Source organism: Canis lupus, chromosome 3 (genome assembly GCF_011100685.1).
Source record: "Canis lupus familiaris isolate Mischka breed German Shepherd chromosome 3, alternate assembly UU_Cfam_GSD_1.0, whole genome shotgun sequence".
NCBI lineage: Eukaryota > Metazoa > Chordata > Mammalia > Carnivora > Canidae > Canis > Canis lupus.
In genome coordinates, this window is record NC_049224.1 from 17,221,008 (window position 1) to 17,245,300 (window position 24,293).

The 24,293-nt window shown below is 34.6% G+C and overlaps 1 long non-coding RNA gene across 1 annotated transcript in view; it reads right to left on the minus strand.

Annotated features, from left to right (window-relative positions):
• Positions 1-24,293, minus strand: part of LOC102151569 — a 503,105-nt gene that overhangs the window by 9,725 nt on the left and 469,087 nt on the right. Inside the window, exon 19 of the long non-coding RNA XR_005356708.1 lies at positions 23,372-23,529. This is a non-coding gene — a long non-coding RNA (uncharacterized LOC102151569). The remainder of the gene's footprint in view (positions 1-23,371; positions 23,530-24,293) is intronic.

Below are 24,293 nucleotides of genomic sequence, written 5' to 3' on the forward strand. Positions count from 1 at the left end.
CATTATGCTGTGTGCCTTACACATACACAGTGATGTAACATCAATTATTTCTTAGTAAAACGGGAAAAAATTTAGTGCCTCGCTGACTTTTTGAAAGTGGAAAATACACAAGAAAAATGTAAAATATACCATTAATAAATCTTAAAATATTAACTATATACTGTAAGGATAATATGTTGGATATACTGGCTTAAAATATATTGCTAACGTTAATTTTATCTGCCCCCTTTTTGTTTTTAAACATGAGTATTAGAAAATTTCAAGTTATTTAAAATAAAGTTATGTGGCCCAATCTCTGTTTCCAGTAGACAACACTGGTCTGGAGCACTGGGTCATTTTAAGAGAATAATTTCTAAGCAGAATTAGCCTTTGCTGTTTCCTTCTGAAACATTCAATTCCAGTAGTGATTGGAATAAAAAATAAAGAACACCTGAGGTCTGACAAAATTATTTTTGTTAAGCAGACAAACTAATTAGAGGTAACTGAGGTCTGTTTCAATTTCTAGATAATAAATTTAGAATCACTGGCTGAATTTTTAAAAATATATCCAGAATTTTAAAATCAGAAAATATCTTACTTCATCAAAATTAATTCTATGCAGAAGAAAGCATACTTCATGCAATATTCTCAAATTCATTTAGAAAGTTTGTGGTCCCATCAGAACAAGAAGTTCCAATTTTCAACCTCTTCTGCCTAAGGGTGATTACATATAAAGGAAAGAATTTAAATAATAATTCCAAGAAAAACTATCCAGCAAATGTCATCAAAAATGGTTTGTCTTAGGATCCTTCAAAAGTTCTTTCTGCACAGTATAGGTCACATAAAAAGTTGATTTTAAAAAGAAACATTTATCTTCCAAAGAAGGTTTACTTATTTTGCAATTTAATCAGTTGTTCTTTCCCACTTTCCTACAGTCTTTTTGAAAGATATATCCCCTATCATAAGAGCTGTATACTTACTATAGCCATCCATTGGAATAAAAGTGGCCTAGAAAGGGTTAAGATTGGGAGCAAACTTAAGGCCAAACTAAAATCAAAAAGTTGCTGATGTGAAGTACCAGGTCTCCTGGGGAAACAACATACAGGCTGCACCATTGACTTGCCAATTAATCCAAGGAGCCACATGGCCATTAGTTCGGGAGAGATGCTTGCTTGACTGTTTGCCTAGAGGTAAGAGCTAGGTTTGCAGCTGCCAAGCAGCAGGATGACAGAAATAAATGGTGGGAGAAATTAGGACTAAGAATATAAGTACTTCATTATCTTGGCTTGGCTTCAAAGGAATACCTGAATGTCAAACAAACTACGGCATCTTGCATAATATACAGATTAATCTATCACAAAAAGCCTTCAAGATAATAAATAATTTTCTAAGTATCTTTACAATAGCTTTATACTAGGTACATTCTACTAATTCCTACAAAATTCTAAACCAAGTCTTCCAATTTAATAATTGAAAACCTGAAGGTGGGCCCATATCACTTTCCAGGGCTATAAATAAGTTTCATATAGTAAATTCAATGAAGGAGTTATTAAAACTCTGCATGTTAATTATTACCTGTATATTAATTACTATCTTGCTCATTTTTGTCATAACTTGCCTATTTTCTTGTTTGGGGCTCAGGATGCTTTTAATGGCTACATGATTTACTTTTCTATGGATTTCCATGTATGAAATGGTTCAGTGAAAGTGACTGTATTTGATTCTGACACTGAGAAATTGCTAACAGCTCATACCTACTCTGAAGTTAATTAAGAACATCCTGGATATGTTCTTTGGGGAGGTACTTCAAGGTAATTCATAGAAAAAAAATTCAACTGAAAGCATCCAACTAAACAGCTGAAATCTCAACTGTGTTCTTTAAATGTATTTCAGCAAAACACAAGGATACTGGGGCATGAAACGTAACTAAATAAAGTCACTGAAATTATACTTAGAAAAATATTTGTAGCTTTCTCTCATAAAAATACTGCTGTACAATTAACATATTTAATACCCTAAAATGTTTTCTGTCAGAGATACATTTTCTTATTCTACATTATTTCCTGTCTTAATCATGGCCTGGTTGATGATACAATATCTGGGATGAACTCCCAGCCTCATTGAATCTAGTTGGGTACCACTTTGTACTGTGCCACCCTTTTCGCACTGAATCAGAACGAAAAGAGTCTCGGGCAGTCGACAGCTTCATCACTGCTTCCAAGTTCAGGTTGGCTGGGCTCCCAAATCTCTTGGGGTATGTTGGCTGCCAAAGCAAATTAGTCTCACTTTATCTTTGGGGCAGTGACTTTGCTAACTTTATTGGCTGTGTGGGGCCTAGGCCTTCCAACATAAGCAGGTGACACATTGAAAAAAAAGAAAGTATAGTTAAGATATTGATCTCCTTCCCACTCAAAAATGACATTTCCAAAAAAATAATCAGAAAATCTACAAGGGAAGAAGAATCCAGTCAGAATACATGAAAGAAGTCAGGGCTTAAATTATAGTTCAAAGTGGACAAAAGAGCAGTGTGGAATCACCACAAGACCGACATTAGTAGTAAATTTACAATCTGAAAAACATTAATGTCATTGATGAAGCAGAGGAAACAACAGATCATATCCGGCATATATAACAATATATATATATTTTTAAATATATATAAAAGATGGTAGAGGGAAAAGAATAGAATGAAAGAAGCAATCAAATTTGGAAATCACGGAGAAGTTGGACAGGCTTGAATAAATCAGTCGAAGAGTTACGTAGTACTCACAGAAACATGTCCAAATAGAAATGTTTAAGTTTGCCATCTGTATCTTCAGCCTCCCGAGTTGGTGGGAAAACTGGAGGTGTGTGTGTGTGTGTGTGTGTGTGTATGTGTACTTATAAATACATAAAAAGAACTCTTTATTTCAAATATGCAGTTTGGTTGATTTGTACATTTGTAAAAGTTGTCTCAAGTTGTACTGAGCCTAGAAATGGTTAACTGTGGACAGCTTCTCTTTGTCAGCAATGTTCCCTAGACATCAAGGACAAAACCTCAGAAGGCCTGATCACCAGATATTCTTACGTGATGGGTCTGAGAAGGGCCCAGGATAATTTCTTTTCTAATGTCTAAGAGCAAGAGAAGAGACTTTCTTAGGTACCAGTGCAGTCCCCGAACATTAAACAGCATTTGGCACATGATAAATACCTTATAAATAACGCATGAATGAATAAAAGAAAAATTACTAACAATTAAATAAGTGAATAAAGCACACATGATTCTGATGCAAAACTGTCCGTGGACCAAGCAAGCTTCAGGAAACAGTGATCTGGAATCTTTATTCCTCTTCTTTAATTTCAAAGAATGATGAAAATTAATATTCATTGCCACTGCAGACCACTCAGGAAGTGTGGCTTGCGCTATGCGGCATCTAGTTGATTGAGATACCTCTGGTTTACTAATTCAGGTTTCAAAAGTAATTGGATGCTATAGCAATTATTTCCAGAAAGACTTCCTTCCTCAGTGATGAAACAAGTTTTCTTTCAGTTGTGAGTGCACACAAAAGTTCTAAAGTTAATTGGATAGCGTGTAAGCTTGCTTCACTTCATAGTAATCCTTTACTGCCAATCTTGTCATCTCCAGGGTTAAAATCATGGCTTCTCTGAACTCCCTGCCCATGTGGATAGCAACATCACCGACAAATGAATTTAGTGAGAGCAACTAAGTACTGACTGAGGACAAGTTGACAGCACACCTACTCATATAATCTGCCCGTGGTCACTGATCTCAAGTGCATTTGTTCCCTTCTCAGTCAAAGGCTAGGAAATGAAGAGTTAAGCCTTAGCAGGGCTTCCTGAGACGGCTCCAGAAGTTCGGAATTTGGAGACTTAATACTGTATCCTGTCCCCTTTATGATCTAAAGTACAGAGAACATCAAAGGTTAAGGTTCGCTTCGACCTCCTAATTAAAGCTGCTTCTCAGTTGTGACAAACTTCAATACAACGCTACCCCAGAATGGACTCCTCTTACAAACAGTCTTGTTCTACAAAGTATTTTAACTGCAAAAGCAACGATAAGGAGAAAAGCTGATTTTGTGTCTGTTGTAAATTTTTGACAGAGAGCTAGAAGTTAACAGTCACATTTATATTTAAAAATATATTACCCAATAAAAGGTTGAAATCTAAAGGAAAAAGCTATAAGGATTTGGAAGAGGCAGAGTTTAAATTTTATTTGAGGGATCAAGGAATTCTTAGAAAAGGAAGCATTTCAATGACTTCCATGTAGCAGGTACTAAGCAAATATTTGTTGTCAGAATATTATAGACACTCTGTAATAAGCATGAAGTATGAGAACCACTTACTATTAAGCAAATTTTTAAAATTACCTTTAAGATATAAACCTGAATTTTACACTGGCTGACAGGGTTCTTCGTGGCCTGACTTCTCCTACCCACATTTTGAATTACATTCTTCTGAGTCAGCCACAACACGTATTAATTTCCCAAAGCATAATATTGTGTCCACACATTGTGTAACGTTTTCCTATTATTTGATACGACATCGTCACGTTAGATTTTCTCTGTATGTGTCTGGAGGCAATTTTGCCACTGTCCCTTAGAGCCCCTGGTGACCAGGTGAGAGAAGAGGCAATTCTAGCTGGTATCCAGTACCTACACCTTTTCGAGTCTCCACGTTACACAGGGCACAGAGGCATCTGGCTTTATCATGGTATTATGAATTTTTAAAATGGCAAAGGACAAGACACATATCAGCTATCTTCTGCTTCTTCTTTTTCTTTGCAAATTCTCAGGATCTTGGCATTGGGAGAAGACTACAGATAGTAGTAATGAGAATTAAGTTATTGTTAACCTTCCCTCCCTGATTCTAACTTACATTTCGACAATACTTGATTGCCATGTTGACCTTTTCCACATTTTGGTCTTAATGACTCTCTTACTGAAAAATAGTCTAAGTCCCTGCTACTCTGACCTCTCAGAGGACCACAGCTTAGGAGAGAAGGGATGAGTTAAGAATTCAGCTACTCAAGATGGGAAAGGACAGCATTCTAGACATGGAACCAGAGGACAGTTGGGGGCGGCGGGGAGCCTGTGTAAATCTCTAGATAAAGCAGAGACTTTTTTTGAGATGACTTTGAAATTAAGGTCTGATACATGCAAGGAAAAACAAAATAATGTTAAGAGAGGCTAAGACAAAGCTATGAGAATAAGGATTCTGTGTGTTGATGAAATGTCCACGGAAGCAATCCCAAGTGCAGAGTCAGTTTACGTCCCTTCCCTCTTCTCATTCTTCCCCTTCCCTGCTTTGAAAAACATTCACAGGAATTGAATGGCTTGACTCATAACTGCAAAACCAACTAGCACATGTCATCCTATTGAAGATGAAATATATCACTGACAAGGTACAATATGGAACCAAGTGACAGTTTTTATCAGGGTGTTGCATTTTTCTTGAAAGTTTATTTCCCAACAGTAACCCCTCTAAATCAACTACGACTTCATTTGTTATATGAATAATGATTTCATTTGTCTTAGTATTCTATTGTCTCAGTGGTCTCCAACAAATACTATTTGTTTTTCAAATTTACATTCAAATTCTAGTTAAGTAACATGCAGTGCACTATTAGTTTCAGGAGTAGAATTCAGTGGTTCATCACTTACATACAATACCCAGTGCTCATCACAAGTGCCCTCCTGAATGCCCATCATCCATCTAGCCCCTCCCCTACTCACCTCCCTCCATCAACCCTCAGTTTGTTTTCTATCATTAAGAGTCTCTTATAGTTTGATTCCTTCTCTTTTTCCCTCTACCACATGTTCATTTCTTTTCTTTCTTAAATTCCACATATGAGTGAAATCATATGGTATTTGTCTTTCTCTGACTTATTTTTCTTAGCATAATACACTCTAGCTCCATCCACATCATTGCAAATGACAAGATTTCATTCTTTGTGATGATTGATAATATTCCATTGTGTGTGTGTGTGTGTGTGTCTGTGTGGATGGATAGATAGATAGATAGATTAGATAGATAGATAGATAGATAGATAGATGATAGATAGATAGATAGATAGATAGATAGATAGATAGATAGATAGATAGATAGATAGATGATAGATAGATATCAGCTCTTTATCCACTCATCAGTCAAGGGGCATTTGGGTTCTTTCCATAGTTTGGCTATTGTTGATAATGCTGCTATAGACACCAGGGTACATGTACCCCTTCAAAACTAGATTTTTGTATCTTTTGGGTAAGTACCTAGTAGTGCAATTGCTGAATTGTAAGGTATTTCTATTTTTAACTTTTTGAGGAAACTCCATACTGTTTTCCAGACTGACTGCACCAGTTTGCACTCAGTGCAAACAAATACTATTTTAGAAGTACTCTTGTCAAATTATTTTCTATTCTTTAGAGCATACATATATAAATCTAACTACAAAAGAAGAAAAGAACAAGACAATAGCTTCAGAGTGATTCAGAAATATGTTGGGTTTTAAGAAAATGGATAATCTCTACTAGTAAAAATTGGGTAACTCTCAGAAAGTCTTTGGCTTTTACTTTTCTCCTTTCTATTAAACCATGCTCATTCTTCACTACGCATATATTTACTCACCTGAGAGATCAGTGAAATGTACTGTTCATACTTGGAATAACAAAACAGAAGGACTCTCAGCAGAAAAGTGAGGTGTAATAAACCAGTTCTCCAGTCAGAGCATAGTAGTGAAACTAGAAGCATTCTCATTAACTTAAAATTGAATAATAGTTTCAGTGAAAATAGTGACAGGTCGATGGTATAGGATGGTAGAGGCACTAAAATTGTTCAATTCAAAACAATTATGAAATTCTAAGTGAAAAATACCAATGTATTTTTTACCCCTCAAGGACTTACACCTTCATGATACTGTACTCATATTCTGTGTTTTCAGGTTCATGCTTAAACGATCAATACAATAATGGGTTGAGTTGTTTTCTGACACTTGTGAATCTTACCCCTTTACTCTTTCATTCTTAGGATATTGTTTCTAGGGTAGTATGTAATTAAATTATTCCCCTTAAGTTTCGCCTGCTCATTTCTACTATATGGAAAGTAAAATTTCATTTATCATAAATGCTTGCCTTTGTTTAAAGATCTATTTGGCCCTCTAGGTTCTATGTTCAAGAAAATTACCTTAGTCATTTCATGAAAACAAGATTATAGTGACTTTCATTTTGTAGGAAATATGAAGTCACTACACGTTTAAAGACTGATGCTATAGACATAGAAGGACATTCTAGAAGCAACATAGACTAAAAACTGACTGGAATTTTTAAAAATAATGTTTTTAAAGTACTGAGTATTCAAATTAATAAGATTATAAAAGATAGATAATAGATATTGAGAGGTATTGATATTGGGCCCATAGTAGCAAGGCCTGATTGAATGAACTGATAAAGCAAGGGAACAGAGAAACCCATAGTAATTATTAAGTTGTGTTTCTGTTTCCTTGAGATAATGATAGCATCACTAATGAAAATGATGAAATTAATTCAAGGAAATGATTTTTTTTTTCAAGGAAATGATTTGATGAGAAAATAGAACATGTGAAATCAAGATATTTCTGGAGACAGCATATAAAAATATTGTAATTCCAGACATTTATTCTCAGCTTCAGATCCACGTATCTTTCTGACATTTCTTCTCAGGTGTCCTAGAGTTAAAGGTGACTCAAAGTGAGCAAAACCATATTCATATTCTGCTCCTGTTCTCTCCTATTATTTTAATTCAGAGATGGCAGGTCAGAAAGAGAGTTACCAGATTTGCCAAGTAAACTTGAATTTCATAAAATGACAAATAATATTTTAGTATATACATGTCCCAAATATTGCATGGGATATACTTACACTACAAACAAACAAAAAAATCATTATTTACCTGAAATTCAAATTTAGCTCATGTCCTGTATTTTATAGTATTTATTTAGAAGTCAGGATTTTATCACCATGCCTTTTTTCACATTCTTTCATTGCTTTTTCTACATCAATCTATCACCAAGTCCTGAAAGTTTTATTCCCTAAATATCTTTTGAATCAGCCATCGAGTCCTCTGTTGGTACCACATGCAGCAGATTAAGCTACCATTATCTTCACCTAGAACACCACCTCACTAGTTTCTCCATGATTCTCCTCTACTTCTCTGGCTTCCCTCAACTCTTTTCTCCAATCTGCTCCTAGTGCTTTATTTTCAAAATAAATATCTGTCATATCACAGCACCCCCTCAGACTGCTTGAAAATTTGCTCAAAGGATAAAGATAAAAATTCTTTGATTTGACACAGTTTACAGGTCAATAAGATCTGACTTTTCCTGACTAGTTTTATCTCACATGTGCCCCAGTGACACTGGCCTTTTTCAGACACAAACAATCCAGGGCATTCCCATGAAAGGCCTATAAACCTGTTTTGTCCATGGTTTGAAACACTCATGCCTCTTCTGACCTAGTTAATGCCTACTATCGGCCTTCATATCTCAATTTAACTATCACTTCTAACAGCAGCCACCCCTGGTCTGATCTTTTTATTACATTCATTTATAGCATTTCCATTCATAATCTTCATCACAGATTAATTTTACATGGCTTTGTCTGATTGTTTGAAATTTTATTTTCCTGCAAGAATCAAGGCACCATGATGGCAATGACCATGTTGGTTGTTTTTTTCTCTCATTGATAACTTCAGAATTAAGCCTGGTGTGGAATTTATACTTGTGACTGAATAAATATTGTTTGAGTAAATCATGTCTGGAGGATATTTTGAGAAAGGAATTGACATTGGTAAGGTGGTCTAGGGAGAGATGTGAAATGGTTTAATGGATAAGACTTTATGAGATTTGGTTAGATATAGCAAAAAAAGAAGAAAGAGTGATGATTTAATGGTGAACATTCAGAATCGGGTAACTGGTTAAGGACTATGAAGAGAAGAAAAAGGAATAATCAGAGTAAGGAATCAAATCTTCAATAGGAGTTGATCAGCATTTTCAAACACTGCAGAGTGAAAAAAGAGAAAAAGGAAAGAATCAGTACTTAATGTATCAGTTAGGGGGTTATTGGTGACCTTGCATAAAGAAAAAAATTTTAATGGTGGAATAAACAGCCAGCTGCAAAATAAACAGCCAACTGCAAAGTACAGCAGAAGATGAGGTCAAGCTTCTGTTTTGAAGGATATATCCCTAAAACTCGTCATGTTGCTGAAACTGATTTCACTTAGAATTTAAAAGGAAAACAAGCAGATACTCTTTATATAACCTGTACACATGATTCTCTGTAACAGTGTTTGATATATAAATAGGAACATTATGTATAATTATAATAGTTTCCAAATACAAGAAAAAAAGAAAAATTAAACAGTTATTTAGTGCACTCTGTGTGTGCAGATAAATATACACATACTTTTCGGCAGAAAAGCAAAATCTGTCAGCTGTCAGAATGTAACAAAAGCACAAGACTACTCACCTTCCACCAAACAAAACCTATTTTTTAATAGAAACGCTCTTCAATTGTTATACAATTATAGCAAAGGGTATTGAACGAAAGGAAACTTTTATTTAAATAGGTCCAAAATTCGTGTAACACAGTAAAAAAGACTATGGCAAATATTTCTCAATCACTTAAAAAGCATAAGTCAAAAAAATACATAATCCTCCTTGTATACCTGACATGGAGTATATGTGTTTTCATAGATTCTAACATTGAATTAAACATAGGCACCATTCACGCACTTTCTATGATTATACCCATTACAATTTTTAAAGAACTATGCTGTTTATCACTTTCTTTAACAAATATTTCATGAATTATTATTTTCCTTTTGCTGGTTCACTTAATGCAACATGTAACATCTAAGCAAAATAGATTAACATTAGGAGAAACAAAAACTTAAAAATTCACGAGTGATCGTGTGTCAGATAGAGTGTCATCTTGGGGCATCTTTCTTTTCTCACTTCTCCTTACTAGAATTTCTTTGAGGTAAAAAAGGTGAGCCTTTTTTGTACCTTAATATTTTTTAGCTGTTCTTTAAAGCAGCCAGTGGGAAGTTTGAGAGGACACTGTGGAAAGATAGCCTGGATTCTCTGCCAAAGGGACCCATCCTTTGCTAAAGCCAAATAGCTTTAAGTGTCAAGAATGGAAAGGCTGGGATCCCTGGGTGGCGCAGCGGTTTGGCGCCTGCCTTTGGCCCAGGGCGCGATCCTGGAGACCCGGGATCGAATCCCACGTCGGGCTCCCGGTGCATGGAGCCTGCTTCTCCCTCTGCCTGTGTCTCTGCCTCTCTCTCTCTCTCTGTGACTATCATAAATAAAACAAAACAAAACAAAAAAATTAAAAAAAAAAAAAAAAGAATGGAAAGGCTGTGGACACTGTAGAAAAAAAATGTTCGGGATCCCTGGGTGGCGCAGCGGTTTGGCGCCTGCCTTTGGCCCAGGGCGTGATCCTGGAGACCCGGGAATCAAATCCCACGTCGGGCTCCCGGTGCATGGAGCCTGCTTCTCCCTCTGCCTGTGTTGCTGCCTCTCTCTCTCTCTCTCTCTCTCTGTGATTATCATGAATAAATAAATAAATAAAATCTAAAAAAAAAAAAAATGTTCATTTTGCAATAGAGTGTCAAGCCTCCCTCAAGTTGAACCAGAAATGAAAATTCAGCACTACACCATTTTTTATCCCGTTACATATTGTTACGTGAATGAAGAATTATTGCAGAGAAAAGCATCTTTACTTTTACTGCTATTGCCATATGCCTTCTATGAGTAAATATATCTTCCATTATACTACTGTATATTGGTGTTTTAAGATGTGCTTTTAAAAAACTGTATTATGCCTTGAAAGTACATAATAACCATGTTAAACAACTTTATTTTTCCAAGAAATGGTGCATTTTTAAGTGTCATCTACTATAATCATTTTGCATTTAACATGAATTGAACAGGCATTCTCCTTCAGATGAACTTTCTGATGACAAACTTTGAAATTGACAGATTAAAGCTGATTTGAAGTTGTCAAAATATGGTATAGGTATGTGCACAAAATACACATAAAATTTTACAGATGGTGGACTACTGGTTTACATGGCTGCTATGTTAGTATACCCACTGCCAGTTAAATTAGTAGTGTCACAATCTATATTCCTGGCAGGTGTAAATGACTTTTAGCACATCAATCATTAGTTGATAATGATGTCCCTTCAGTACTTAAGGTTTACCATCGATTTTACATTCTAGGCAAAATAACACACATATAATCTCCATATCTTGTTGTAGGATGGGTTTTAAAATAAACTAAACATTTATAGACTTGGGGAGAATCTATTAAAAATAGCAGACCTAGTCAATTATCAAATTATCTGCTAATTACTCCACATGACAATAGGGATTCCAAGTTCTAACTTTCACCTTACACAGATTAGCATTGAAAGTGAACATTCAAGAAATCTCTGATATGTAAATGAATCCACGTAAAAAATCTTCCTGAAATAGCTGCTATTATAATGTGGACAGTTCAATGATTTGGAAGGTATTCTACGAGGAATATTAAATTAACTGAACAACTCCTCATGGCTGAACTAGTCTTTAGTAAAGGCTACTGATTTCATGATCACCATCAACATCACCATTATTATTCATAATAATGCCTTAAATTTGTATAGCACTTTACAATCTGAAAAGCACTTTTACATGTAAAGTAATCCCTCTCCAATTTTAGTTCCTATTATGTGAGTTTCAAATATATGCAAATTTATTTCTATATATTTTTTCACATCTACTAGAATATCAGTTCCACTCACTTCTATTGAAGATCACTTTGAAAAAGAAAACTGGGTGTTGGGAACCTCTAAAGGAATTTAAAGTGGGTTGTCCAGAAATAGAGATTCTTACAATAGAATCTTTGAAAAGATAAAGAAAGAAAAGGAAAAAAGATTCAGATCAGAAAACCACATCAGATGAGAAAAGGAATGGATGGAAGTAAGAGCGCTGATGACCAGAGCTTCAGTAGGAAGTTATTTTGGGTGAGATTTCTAAGAATATGTAACCCAGGCTACAAGGGAGGCCATATGTGAGATACTTACTCAGTAATATTGAGGAGGTCATATACAGCGATTAAAGAGTTTTTCTGCTTCAGCATCCAAGTTACTCTATGTTCTATAGTCCGCTTTGAGACATGAGAGATGAGAATTAACAAACTGAAGTCATAAAAATACAAAACTGTTATGTATTTTTTGGAAGGCACAGATATAATGGAGATTTCTTTAAAAGAGCTACTTGGTGTGCTTATTATATAAAAATTGCAAAGCTAATATGTACGATCTTTAAACAGCAGAGAGGAAAGAACCTATCAAGTTCTTTTATCATCAAGTACAAGATGATAAATTAAAATGGTACAGTACCCATTGTTACTATACTAAGATGTGTCAGCTGTCATTGATTTTTTTATACTGATATCTTAATCTAATGTCCCAACTTTGTTTCTGCAAAAATATGATTCTATCTATAACTCCAAACCTCAATCCTCAACCCCTTTTATTTTTCCATTTCAATTGTTAATTGAAAACTACTGAGAAAATTTTGTTAACTTAAGGTTCACAACCATCTTTCAGCATAAAAGTTAATTACTCATGATTTTCTGGATGGTTTTCAAATCATAAAAGGAAAAAAGTTATAATAAAAATAATAAATGAAACTAGGAAGGTTACCTTCAAATTTGATCTCCAATTGCTAGGAATTCTCATATTCTGAACAACAGTGTTGTTAGATGAATGACTCCAGATGAATCACACCACCAGATAGCCATACCTTTGTGTGGTCTCTTCCCACATTGAGACTTAGTCTGGTCATGTGATTTGCTTTGGTCAATGGAACATTAGTAAATATGAAGCAAGCATGAGCTTCTTAAAACATTTGCATAATGGAGTTTTGCTACTTGGATATACTTTCTTGGAACACAAAAACCACCCTTCTCTGAGGTAGCTCAAGCTGGGCACATGGAATGGCTGGAGGATGACCAAGAAACAGAATCAACATTTACCGCCAAGGATGCACAGGTATTGTCCCATTCAATGCATTGCACTATGCCTGGCTCTTGCTTGATCCTAGCTAAAGATCCCAACATTGTAAACACAATTTTGAGCAAGTAAAATACTATTTGTTTTAAGCTACTGAGTTTTAGAGTGGTTTGTCAGGCAGCTACAGGACTTTTTACAGTGCTTGGTGAGCTTCAAAATGTAGATGATAATAAAACAAAATATAAGTAATTATAGAGGCTGAATACTAATAAAAGTCATAAAACAGCTTTTGATTATATAACATCACTCTTTAACTTTAATAGTACTTACTATTTTTACTAAAACATGGTTTCAGTTGAGTTTAAAAACAATTAAAAAAATATATCTTGCTTACTTCAATAGGCATAGATGCTATGCAGAGATTCGGCTTTTAAAAATTTACAGGAATAATTCATTTTAATAATTCAAATACTGGCATGTTCTATTCTTATCAAGAACATCCTTTATTCCAAAAAACAAAAGAGATTTAAGTATGTTAAATTTTAGTGCAAAGGACACTAAAAATGTTTTTTCTTTGGAAAAATGGCTGATATTTCAAACAATAAGTTTTAGAGACAAAATATCTGTTTTCCATTTCTATAAGACACATATTTATGCAATTTTACTCACCAAATTGTTTTTGGTGGCCTATGTTGTCAAAGATATAGTGACATCACAGATGATTCAAGTGCAATATTCCTGAATTATTATCAAATAAAAGAAACTCTTTGATTACATTTCCATTACTGTATAAATTACAAAATTAGAGATAAATTCTTCTACAAGGGAGAAATTTGATCATTAAATGCAGCTAATGTATTTTGACATGCACCTAACAAAAAAAATATATAAGCCATAGATTCTTCATACTATCTACATTTGCCATATATTTTCTGTGATGCAGAGTAAAAATGGGCTTGGGTATACTTTTTTATTTATTTTTTAATGGGAAAGATCAATGAAGGCGTAAGACTAAAAGAAAATTTGTAAGAATTATTGCTGCTTCATAATTTCCTGAATGTAGAAGACTGATACAGAATTTAATTGTGAGTAAAATAAAAAGTGCACTTTCATACATTCCCTTCCCACCCCCCAAAAAACTTGGGAATTTGTCATCTTTATTTCTCATTCGTTTACATTTGTTTTATGTTATTTATAATGCTTTTGGGAAAGCTGTGACTTTTGACAGTTGAAAATGAACCAAGAAAGAGAGGGAAGAGGCTGCTGAATTTAGAAATATGAATTTAATCCAACATAAACAGAAGTAGAATTCAAATTCACATAATTTCACAGTAAAATTTTGCACATTGGAGGTGCTACCTATCAATGAATATCTAAATTTATCAGGACATGTCTTGTCACAGGTAAAAGAAATATATCATTAATAATCTCATCTTTTGAAATTAAAATCAATTCATAAATAATGCAGATTACTTTCTTTAAAAACTAAAGAAGCTTCTACCTTACAGAACCAAAAGTTAACTTTACTTCAGTAAAGAGAATTCAGTGATACTATGCATGAATCATTGATCCTCTATAGGCATCACATCAGTATGAGGGCTATACAATAAGTCTGTGCTTCGGTCTCTTTTAATATCTTTACTCACCACCATGGTGAAATCATGATGAGTTATCCATAATCATCATTAAGACTGACGAAATGATAAGGTGAACTCTGCTAAACCAATTTATATGATTTGAACTGGCTTCTCTGTCGCATACTTAAGACTTACTGCTTCAATTTGTTCAATTTTATCATGTGCTGCTGTAGTACATTTAAATACATATCTATTGAATTAATGTTCACTGTATTTAAGTTGTGAACTGTCAAATGAATATGTTCAACTAAATATAATTTTGTCCTATTCTTTGTTGTTTCTGATCTTGGTATTTTTCAAGAATATTCACAGCAATAGCCTCTTAAAGAATTAAAACTTATCAAAAATATCTGACATTTTCCTTGCTTATCAGGTGTGAGAAAACAAATTAGTGACATATAAGATTTATATATGAGCTCTATAACTCTCAGATTTTATTCTGAATCAGATCCCATACTAATACAAAGGTCCCCTTTGCTATGTTTTCCTGCATGACCCTGTGCAAAATTTAATGCTTCTATAAATACAAATATGAATATATAAAGCATACACAGCAACTTAGATTTGGATGTTTTTAGGTTAATCCTTGAGAATAGTAAGTATGTCTTACAGTTTGTGCACTAAGGACAATAATAGAGTGTGAAAGAAGAAAAGAGAGAAAGAGAAAGAAGAAAGAAAGAAAGAAAGAAAGAAAGAAAGAAAGAAAGAAAGAAAGAAAAGAAAGAGGCAAAAAGGAGGGCCAGAAAGACATAATCCAGGGGGAAACAAGCAGAGTCTAGAAGCTATGTGTTAATTCAACACTGGGGGAGGGGGATCAGCAAGTAAAGTCATGGAGAAATTGTGAAAGTAGTGAAACACTGCCTCTGGGGTAAGAGAGGAGGAGAAACAGCCATAAAAATTTAAAGGGCGCTAGAAATTTACTCAGATGCCAAAGGGAATCTGTGGAAGAATTTATTGGATTCCCTGCATGAGAAATTTAAAGTTCAAATACAGCATCTCTGGGCTTATTGACCGATGCACTAAATGAATAGGAGATGTCTTTGCGTTATCTCTATAGACAGATACATTATATATTCAAGAACACACACAAATCCATATACCTCTGCATATAACAAAATAATATATTTATGATAATTTCAGGTAAAGAATTATTTTCATTTGAACTGGTTACATAAAATATGATTTTTACAGAAGCATTTTTGATAAATGACTCATTAAGAGTATTTAAGAAACAAAATATTATTTTATGCACTAGAATATTCCACATATTTATGAACCACTTACTTATTTGTAACATAAATTATCATATAACATAATGTTTTTCAAAGTCAAACTTGCACCAGACAAAGCTAAACAGGCAAGGAAGACTTTAAGACTATTTGCAATAAGGGGAAATAGCTCAGCCTGAGATCAATTTCATTGAAACAAAGAGATGAGGAGTTTTTAAGAGCTGGGGTGGGAGGAATCCTAGGCCACCTGCATTTTCTAATTGGGCTTACTCAAAAGAAAAGTAAACTTTCTCATATCTTTATGACCGGAGGTAGTTTTACAACTTGGAGCAAAGTGTCCCAAAGAAGTTAGGTTCCCACTCTCCACAGAGATTGGGAAATGGTGCCATCTTCCTTGATGATATATTTCAGAGAGATGATTCCCAGGTCCTTGAGAAAGAAATTTCTGGGTTGTAAAATTAGCAAGAAGCTTTTTAAAAGATTTACCTCTCAGAGGGGCAGAGAAAAAAATTATAATTATACATTTCCTAAAGTAAATGGTCTAAGAAAAGGGAGGTCAGGGGCCTAGAGAAAGGAAGAAACCTATCTGAAGTTCAGTTAAGCTGAGGGGAATATTAAAGCCATCTTGGCCTTGCCACAAAAGCATTTCATTTCATTTTTATTTTATTTATTTATTTTTTAAATTTTTATTTATTTATGATAGTCACACAGAGAGAGAGAGAGAGGCAGAGACACAGGCAGAGGGAGAAGCAGGCTCCATGCACCGGGAGCCCGACGTGGGATTCGATCCCGGGTCTCCAGGATCGCGCCCTGGGCCAAAGGCAGGCGCCAAACCGCTGCGCCACCCAGGGATCCCTCATTTCATTTTTAAATGATAGTTTGATATGCATTTCTTTTACCTTTTATTGTTCAACCCATATTGATTTATCTTTGCATTATTTAATATATGAATATATAGAATATTTTTAAATTATAAATGATAACATAGGCTTATCTCAGACTATAGATCTATAATGTCTGGATCCATTCATGCCATCTATGGATCTACAATCCTGAGAAGATTTTAATAGTACAATCACTATTTACTCTTGGGCTATGATGAATTTTAAAAAAGCAAACCAAAAAACCCTGGTTCCTAAACACTTAGAAAAATTGGGAGAAGTGTCCATTTTTTTAAAGATTTTATTTATTTATTCATGACAGAGAGAGAGAGAGAGAGAGGCAGAGACACAGGCAGAGGGATAAGCAGGCTCCAAGCAGGGAGCCCAACGTGGGACTCGATCCAGGGTCTTCAGGATCCTGCCCTGGGCTGAAAGCAGCGCTAGACCGCTGAGCCACGGGGGCTGCCCTCAATTTTTTTTTTTTTTTTTTTGTGGTATCTGCTTCTCAAAAGTTCTACCATTGTGCTGTGAGAAATAATTTAGAGTATATTATCTATCATAAGATGAACTGACAGTAAAGTGTTTTAATGAACATAATGTAAAAAAAATAGATTTTTTTCTTTTCTTTCTATTTTAAAGTTTCTTTTTAGACATAATACAATTTTAGTATTAGAGGGAAAACAGGTACCTCACAGAAAAAATATTTTAAACTCCTTCAAACACACAGTTGCATTCAAAGGAACTTGAAACCTGATGTATATAAAAATTTCTGTCATTTATAAAATGCATGATACTATACATTAGTCAAATTCAAATACCTCAGGAGGCTTTCTTCTTCTCCTCTTGGCTGCTGATATTTAAGAAGGGAAAATATGTCAAAAATATCTGGGATATCTGAGCGAAAATGAGAATGGGGTCGAGCTTCTCAAACTACACAGGGTTCTGTGTTACCAAGCCATTCCAATGCATCTTGCTAAGAAAACACTTCTCCTTGAGTGCCTTTGAAAATAACCACAAATGTGTGTGTGTATACACACACACACACACACACACACACAATGGAATATTACTCAGCCATTAGAAAGGACGAATACCCATCATTGCTTCAACGTGGACAGAACTGGAGGGGATTATGCTGAGTGAAGTAAGTCAATTGGAGAAAGACAATCATCATATGGTTTCACTTATATGTGGAATATAAGAAATAGTGAGAGGGGTTATAAGGCAAAGGAGGGGAACTGAGTGGGAAAAAATCAGAGAGGAAGTCAAACTATGAGAGATTCCTAACTCTGGGAAACAAAGGGTTGGGGAAGGGGAGGTGGGTGGAGAGATGGGGTGACAGGCACTTGATGGGATGAGCACGGGGTGTTATACTATATGTTGGCAAATTGAACTTAAATTAAAAAATAAAAAAATAAAGCAACCCAATTTTTACTTTAAAAAAAGAAAATAACCACAAATGATGAGAGATATTATGAAGGTTTTATTTTGTATATAAATTTTATAGAGATGAGGGGAAAAGAGAACAACAGTATTCTAGAACAGTATCTGGTAATAGTCATTGTTCAATGGGGGAATAGCTTCATTTGACAAATATTGAAGAAAATTAATAGAAGTAAAACTTGCCAATTTTATCTCTAGTAAATTCAGTAACCATTTTTTGAACATCTACTATGTTCCTATCATTCTTACACTTTTTTTTTTCAAATTATCAGGAAGGTAAACTTGAGAAGGCTAAACCAGCCTTCAGACTATTGTTTAAGAAAGCTAGAGTGTCCCCTCCCCACCATGTATAACGGAATGAGCTGTAAGCAATCCATTTTTCTTGGGAGATAAAGTTGGGAGTCAGATTCTTTTTGAAGCTGGTGATACCACCTATTCTGAAGGCTCAAAGTTCTTCTCATTTTATATGGCAGCCTATTATTAATAAGCTGACTTATATATTAGTAAAATAATGTTGACTTATTATTTTTGAGAAGTAGGATCAAAGTCACATTATTAAAAGGGATGTACCTTTTTCATGAAATCAGATGATGTTGACTACTGTTGTAAGCAAACTTGCTTTTAGGTAATTTTTGCAGAAACTTACCACAGCTGGGATGCCTGAGTGGGTCAGCTGTTGAGCTTCTGCCTTTGGTTCAGGTCGTGATCCCAGGATCCTAGGATCGAGTTCCACATCAGGCTCCCCGCAGGGAGCCTGCTTCTTCCTCTGCCTCTCTCTCTCTGGGTCTTTCATGAATAAATAAATAAAAATCTTTAAAAAAAAGAAGAAAAAAAAAAAAAGAAGAAGAAGAGAAAAGAAAGAAAAGAAAAGAAGAAAGGAAAAGAAAGAAAAGAAAAGAAACGACGAATAGAAAGACCCGCAAAGCAGAACGGAAAAGAAAGAAAGAAAAAGAAAAGAAAGAAAAGAGAAAGAAAAGAAAAGAAAGAAAAAAAAGAAAAGAAAAGAAAAGAAGAGAAAAGAAAAGAAAAGAAAAAAAGAAAAGGAAAGAAAAGAAAAGAAAAGAAAAGAAAGAAAAAGAAAAGAAAAAAAAGAAAAGAAAGAAAAGAAAAGAAAAGAAAAGAAAAGAAAAAAAAAAAGAAAAGAAAACTCACCACAGCTGCTGTGCACACAGGTAGGGGAGAAGGGCAAGGGGATTTGAGAAGCAAAGTTAAGATCTAGAGGGAAGACACTGTGTCTGGAAAGCCTAACACTTACAAACACCCCTCAAATCTCTTTAAGAGAATTAATTAGGTGATGAGACAAATCTTGGCCTCCTGTTGTCATCCTGCCATGTACATTATGTCAACCTGAGCTCAATTTGAAGAGATGGTTGGGAAATAGATGGTAGCCACTTCCTGGCCACTTTGGGTGGCACGCTTTCACCCAACCTGCATCCCAGAGAAGCTTGATGTTAAATTGATAAAAAAGAATCTCCACATTTACTAGAGATGTCTTCTAGGAAGCCCAAGAATAAAGGAAACCTTGTGCTAACAACAGCAAAGGAAAGGTGAATAAAGAAGAGTTAGCAGGGAGTCTACAAACAAATGATGCTTCTGAGTACAGGTGTATTGCAAGCCCTGGGGACATTCAACCTTTGTTTTTCTTCTTTTTGTCTGCATTCCAGAGTTTTTCTCCCTTCTTATATAATAACATAATCTCTAGTCTCTGTTGCTGTTGATATGATTTAGACAAAGGGTAAAAAATGGATAATCTGTAGCACTGGCCTTCCTGGTGGTTATTTATAATCCCAGAAGAGCTTGTTAAAATAGAAGGATTGAGTTGCCAATTGGAGGAAACTGTGAGCAAGAAATGTATGCTCTTCCTATTCCTTTCACTATTCCTACCACCCCACTTCTTAACTCCCCAAACCAGCTCAGCAGGGATCAAGACCCTTCCTGGCAGCTCTACAGACAGCTCACCAACCTTCCCTCATATACTCAAGTGTGTCACACAAGAGATACAGAATTTCTTTACAGAAATTATAGTAGATTGAAAGAATTGCTTTGCAGTAACTCAGAATTGAGTCATATAAAATATAATGCAAATTATTTCTAAATTGATGCATAAGTGTAATTTGAAGTAAGGAGGAGAAGCAAAAATAAATATAGGAAAATAAACAAATAATGGCTTTTCAATAGTTTAAAAGGGTACGAATCCAGGTTCGGAATTAAGTGGTTAGGAAATTCTTCTCTGTAATGTATCAACAGTAATATTGTACATGAAGCACTTTGGAAACAATAAAACATTATTAATGACTTTGTCATTATCTCATCTTTTAATTCCATCAAAGCTAAAGCCTTATTCTGTATTTTCACTTTGATCCCATGACCAGTATTCTGCTCAGTTATTCATTCCATATCAACTGTTATCTGTCCCTAACCTGAGGGATACCTGAAATAATCTTTAAGAAGCAGCTGCACACTTGAACCAGTTGTAAAACTAAACATTTCTTAAAGAAAATCAGGAAAAAACATATGTATCCCTTCTCCTATCAATGAGTATATATATTTTCTCTCTCTTTCCCTCTCTCTTTTCTTCTCTCTCTCTATATATATACTTATATATATATACTTATATATATACTTATATATTTATATATATATACTTATATATATTAGAATTCTATTTAGTACTATTAGTTCTATTTAGTACTTTATCATGAAGATCATTAAACATTTAAAAGTATAAAGATATGCAGAATTTTTGCTATCGTTTGTTTTTTGTAACTCAAAAGTCAACTCACAATTCAGGATTTGGATGCATATCAAGTTTCCTTAGACATGATATTTTAAGAATGTCCTTTTGCTTTGTTCTCTTTTGTTTATAAGTTGACAATAGGTACCAATCATTATAATATAAATAATATATAAACTCATTGAGTGCTTACGATGTCCCTTGAGCACCATGTATTAAATAATTTAATCCTTACAATCATCTTAGAGAATCAGTACTACTCTCTTCCTGTCCTGCATATGAGGAAACAGGGGCCCTGAGAAATTAATTAAAATTCCCCAAGTTCCCACAGCCAGGAAGTAGAGAGGTGGGGTTTCTAACCTAGGCAATGTGGCTCCTGAGCCCAGGTTCCTAAGAGCTACAATATTTTGCCTCTTGTATCTTATAGACAAGAGACTATATCATGGGAGAAACATGACTGCATGTGGAAAAAGGTAGGAGACTTTGCTAGATAATGCATTACAACACAGGAACTGGTAGCACAGTAGTGGAAGCAATGTTGAAGGAAGTTGAGTCAGAATGGTCAACAGATTTAGACATTTTTAGATAATATTTTGCACATGATCCAAAGGATAATTCAAAAGGGTATGATGTAACCAAGCCTGTGTGTTTTGCAAAGACTTCAGACTAATGCATACAGAACTATTTTAAAAGGCAAATTATAGATTGGTGAAAGTTTAGTAGACGTATAATTCATCTCTGAGTCATGGAACCTAAGTCTATAAAAGGGAGTTGGGTTAGATCATCTATATGGTCTTTTTAAAATCTAAACATTCTATGGTCTCATAATAAAGGAAAAGAAAAGAAAATTTGCCTATAAAGCCATTTAACAAATAATCTCTGCTCTTAAACTGGTATGGTCTGATAATCATGTTTCTAAGTACTTCCTTAATGATAATGGAAGTACATAAAATATTTGCCTTTTAAATTTAAAGTCAAAGATGAATAAATATAATAAAATTTTAGGAAGAATATAATTAATGAGCAGGTATGTATTGAATATTTATTATGTGCAAAACACTCTCTGATGCTCAGAAACATATAAGATGATTCTGAATTATGGGCACTACATTATCAGGATTTTAAATTTTGAGTAAAGATTTAAGATCAATGTGCATGAAATAATAGTTTAAATATCATTTAACAATTAAGCTGTTTTACTGTGCAAGTAACAGAGAAGAATTCAAAGTAGCTGAAACAATGTAGATACTTCAGGGGAAAAGAAAAATTTGTTTGAATAAGTGATATTGGGCAAGTTTATAAAAGAGTGTGGATTTTAGTTTGGACACGACTTGACAAGCAGTGGGGGCAGAAGGTGGAATGGATTAGAGTAAAAAGAGAAAGCCTGGGAGTTGGGAAAACAGGTTTAGGAGTTGGTTTATGAAATGGGTACAGAAATTTTGGCTTACAACTCAAAGAATGAAGTTATGGCTGGTATTCAGTGTGTTCCAGTCCATGCCACCTCTACAAGTTTAAGAAACTGAAGTGAGCACAAAGATGTGTGATTAGCATAACCATTTATGAGGCCAGAGTCATAATAGACGACCGTGGAAGCTGGTGAAAGATATTAATTGTAAGCTCCAAATCAGGGACTTTCCAGGGAATGCTCACATGTATTAAAAGCATCAGAAGAGCCACAGTTTATATGTCCACCAGTCTCTTGTGTCCCCAGTGGCTGCATAGACTATTCCAAGAAAAAACCATCAGTTCATTATTGCTTGGGATTTAAGAGCAGGAACATCCATCGTTCAACGCATATGCACCACTGGGCTTTTAAGAAGGAGACTGAAGGAGTGCGTAGTACTGGAGGAGAGACTAGCAGTCTGCTTTCTGAGGAAGCTTGTTATCTAGAAAAGTTGGAAGCAAAATGGATTCTGGTTCCTCTTTACTTTTCAGAGGATGTCTGTTTTCTGATGTAGAAAAGATTTCTTTATGTAATAAGAAGGTTTAGATAGGAATAAAAAAAATTCCTTTTTTGGCCTATGTCAATGTTGATATATGTGTAACCTTGTAGAAATCACTTTTGACAATAAAATTCCACATTCCCATTTTTAAAACAGGAATAATACTATGTACCCCTCACAGAGATATGTAAGTTTTCATAAAATATTTACAATACTGTACAAATATATTACTAAGAAATATGAGCTATATAAATTATCTTTAAAAAGTTTTTTTACTGAAATCTACATTTCCTTCTGCACTTAATTTTAAATTAAGCATGACTTGTACATATTTAAAGGGCATGCTTAATATTTCCTTCACAAAAAAATATTGGAAGAAATGCAAAACCATCCCTTAGATTCTGTATTCAGTTTGGAAGCATATTCTATAAAAGAAAATATATTCTACACTCCCAAAGAGAATGCCAAAAGACAAGTAAAGCAGTCATGCTGATCCTACCTTTTATATCAACAGCGAGAAGAATAAACCTTCATGCTTTCAACCAGTTTTGAATACAGGAAAGCAGCTGGGGCCTAGAATCCTCTTTCATCACCTCAGGGTGTGACATGATTATTCAGGAAAAATCAAATTGACTTTATAACTTCGGAAAGGTACATCTACAAAGAAAAGAACTGAAATGAAAAACTGTAAATTATAGTTCCCTACTTGAGAAGGCCAAATAATTCACCCTGGTTTTAGGAATAGTTCCTATGCTTCAGGGATGGAGAACTGTTTCTGTGAGAAAAATCACTGAAGTTCAGTGACAGCAGGGCACTTGATGGGATGAGCACTGGGTGTTATTCTGTATGCTAGTAAGGTTTTCAAAATTACTTATATTTACTTAGTTTTGTTTTCATTAATAGGAACACTAGAAATAACTTGAATAATTGTCTATATGTGTGTATATCTATATCTAGATTTCTCTATCTATAGGGAGAGAATCCTCGTAGGATAAAAATTATACTTGCATCTGATAAATTTTGAAAAGATTATCAAAACAATTTCATTAAATATCTCTTTCCTTAAATCCATAATTCAAATCACATATGTGAAAACCATGTGATCTGACCACACTGTGGTTTTTATAGTGGCTTGCATGGGAGGATACTACTGGAGGACAAGTGGCCTTATTTTCACATTCTAAGCTTCGTGTATTTGAGTATGCCAATGAATGGTCCATAAATCCTAATAGTAGAACATAAGCTCATTCTCTGAAGAGCAGATAAGAAGTTCAATTAAAAAATCCCCTTCTCACAACACTTGTTGATTCAAGTGTGAGGACTTAGATTTCACAGCCATTTGCATCCATGAATAAGATTACGTAAAGAATGCCACCCTCTTATATTTGCACTGTCACCTCTTCAAATGTTGAGTGACTTGC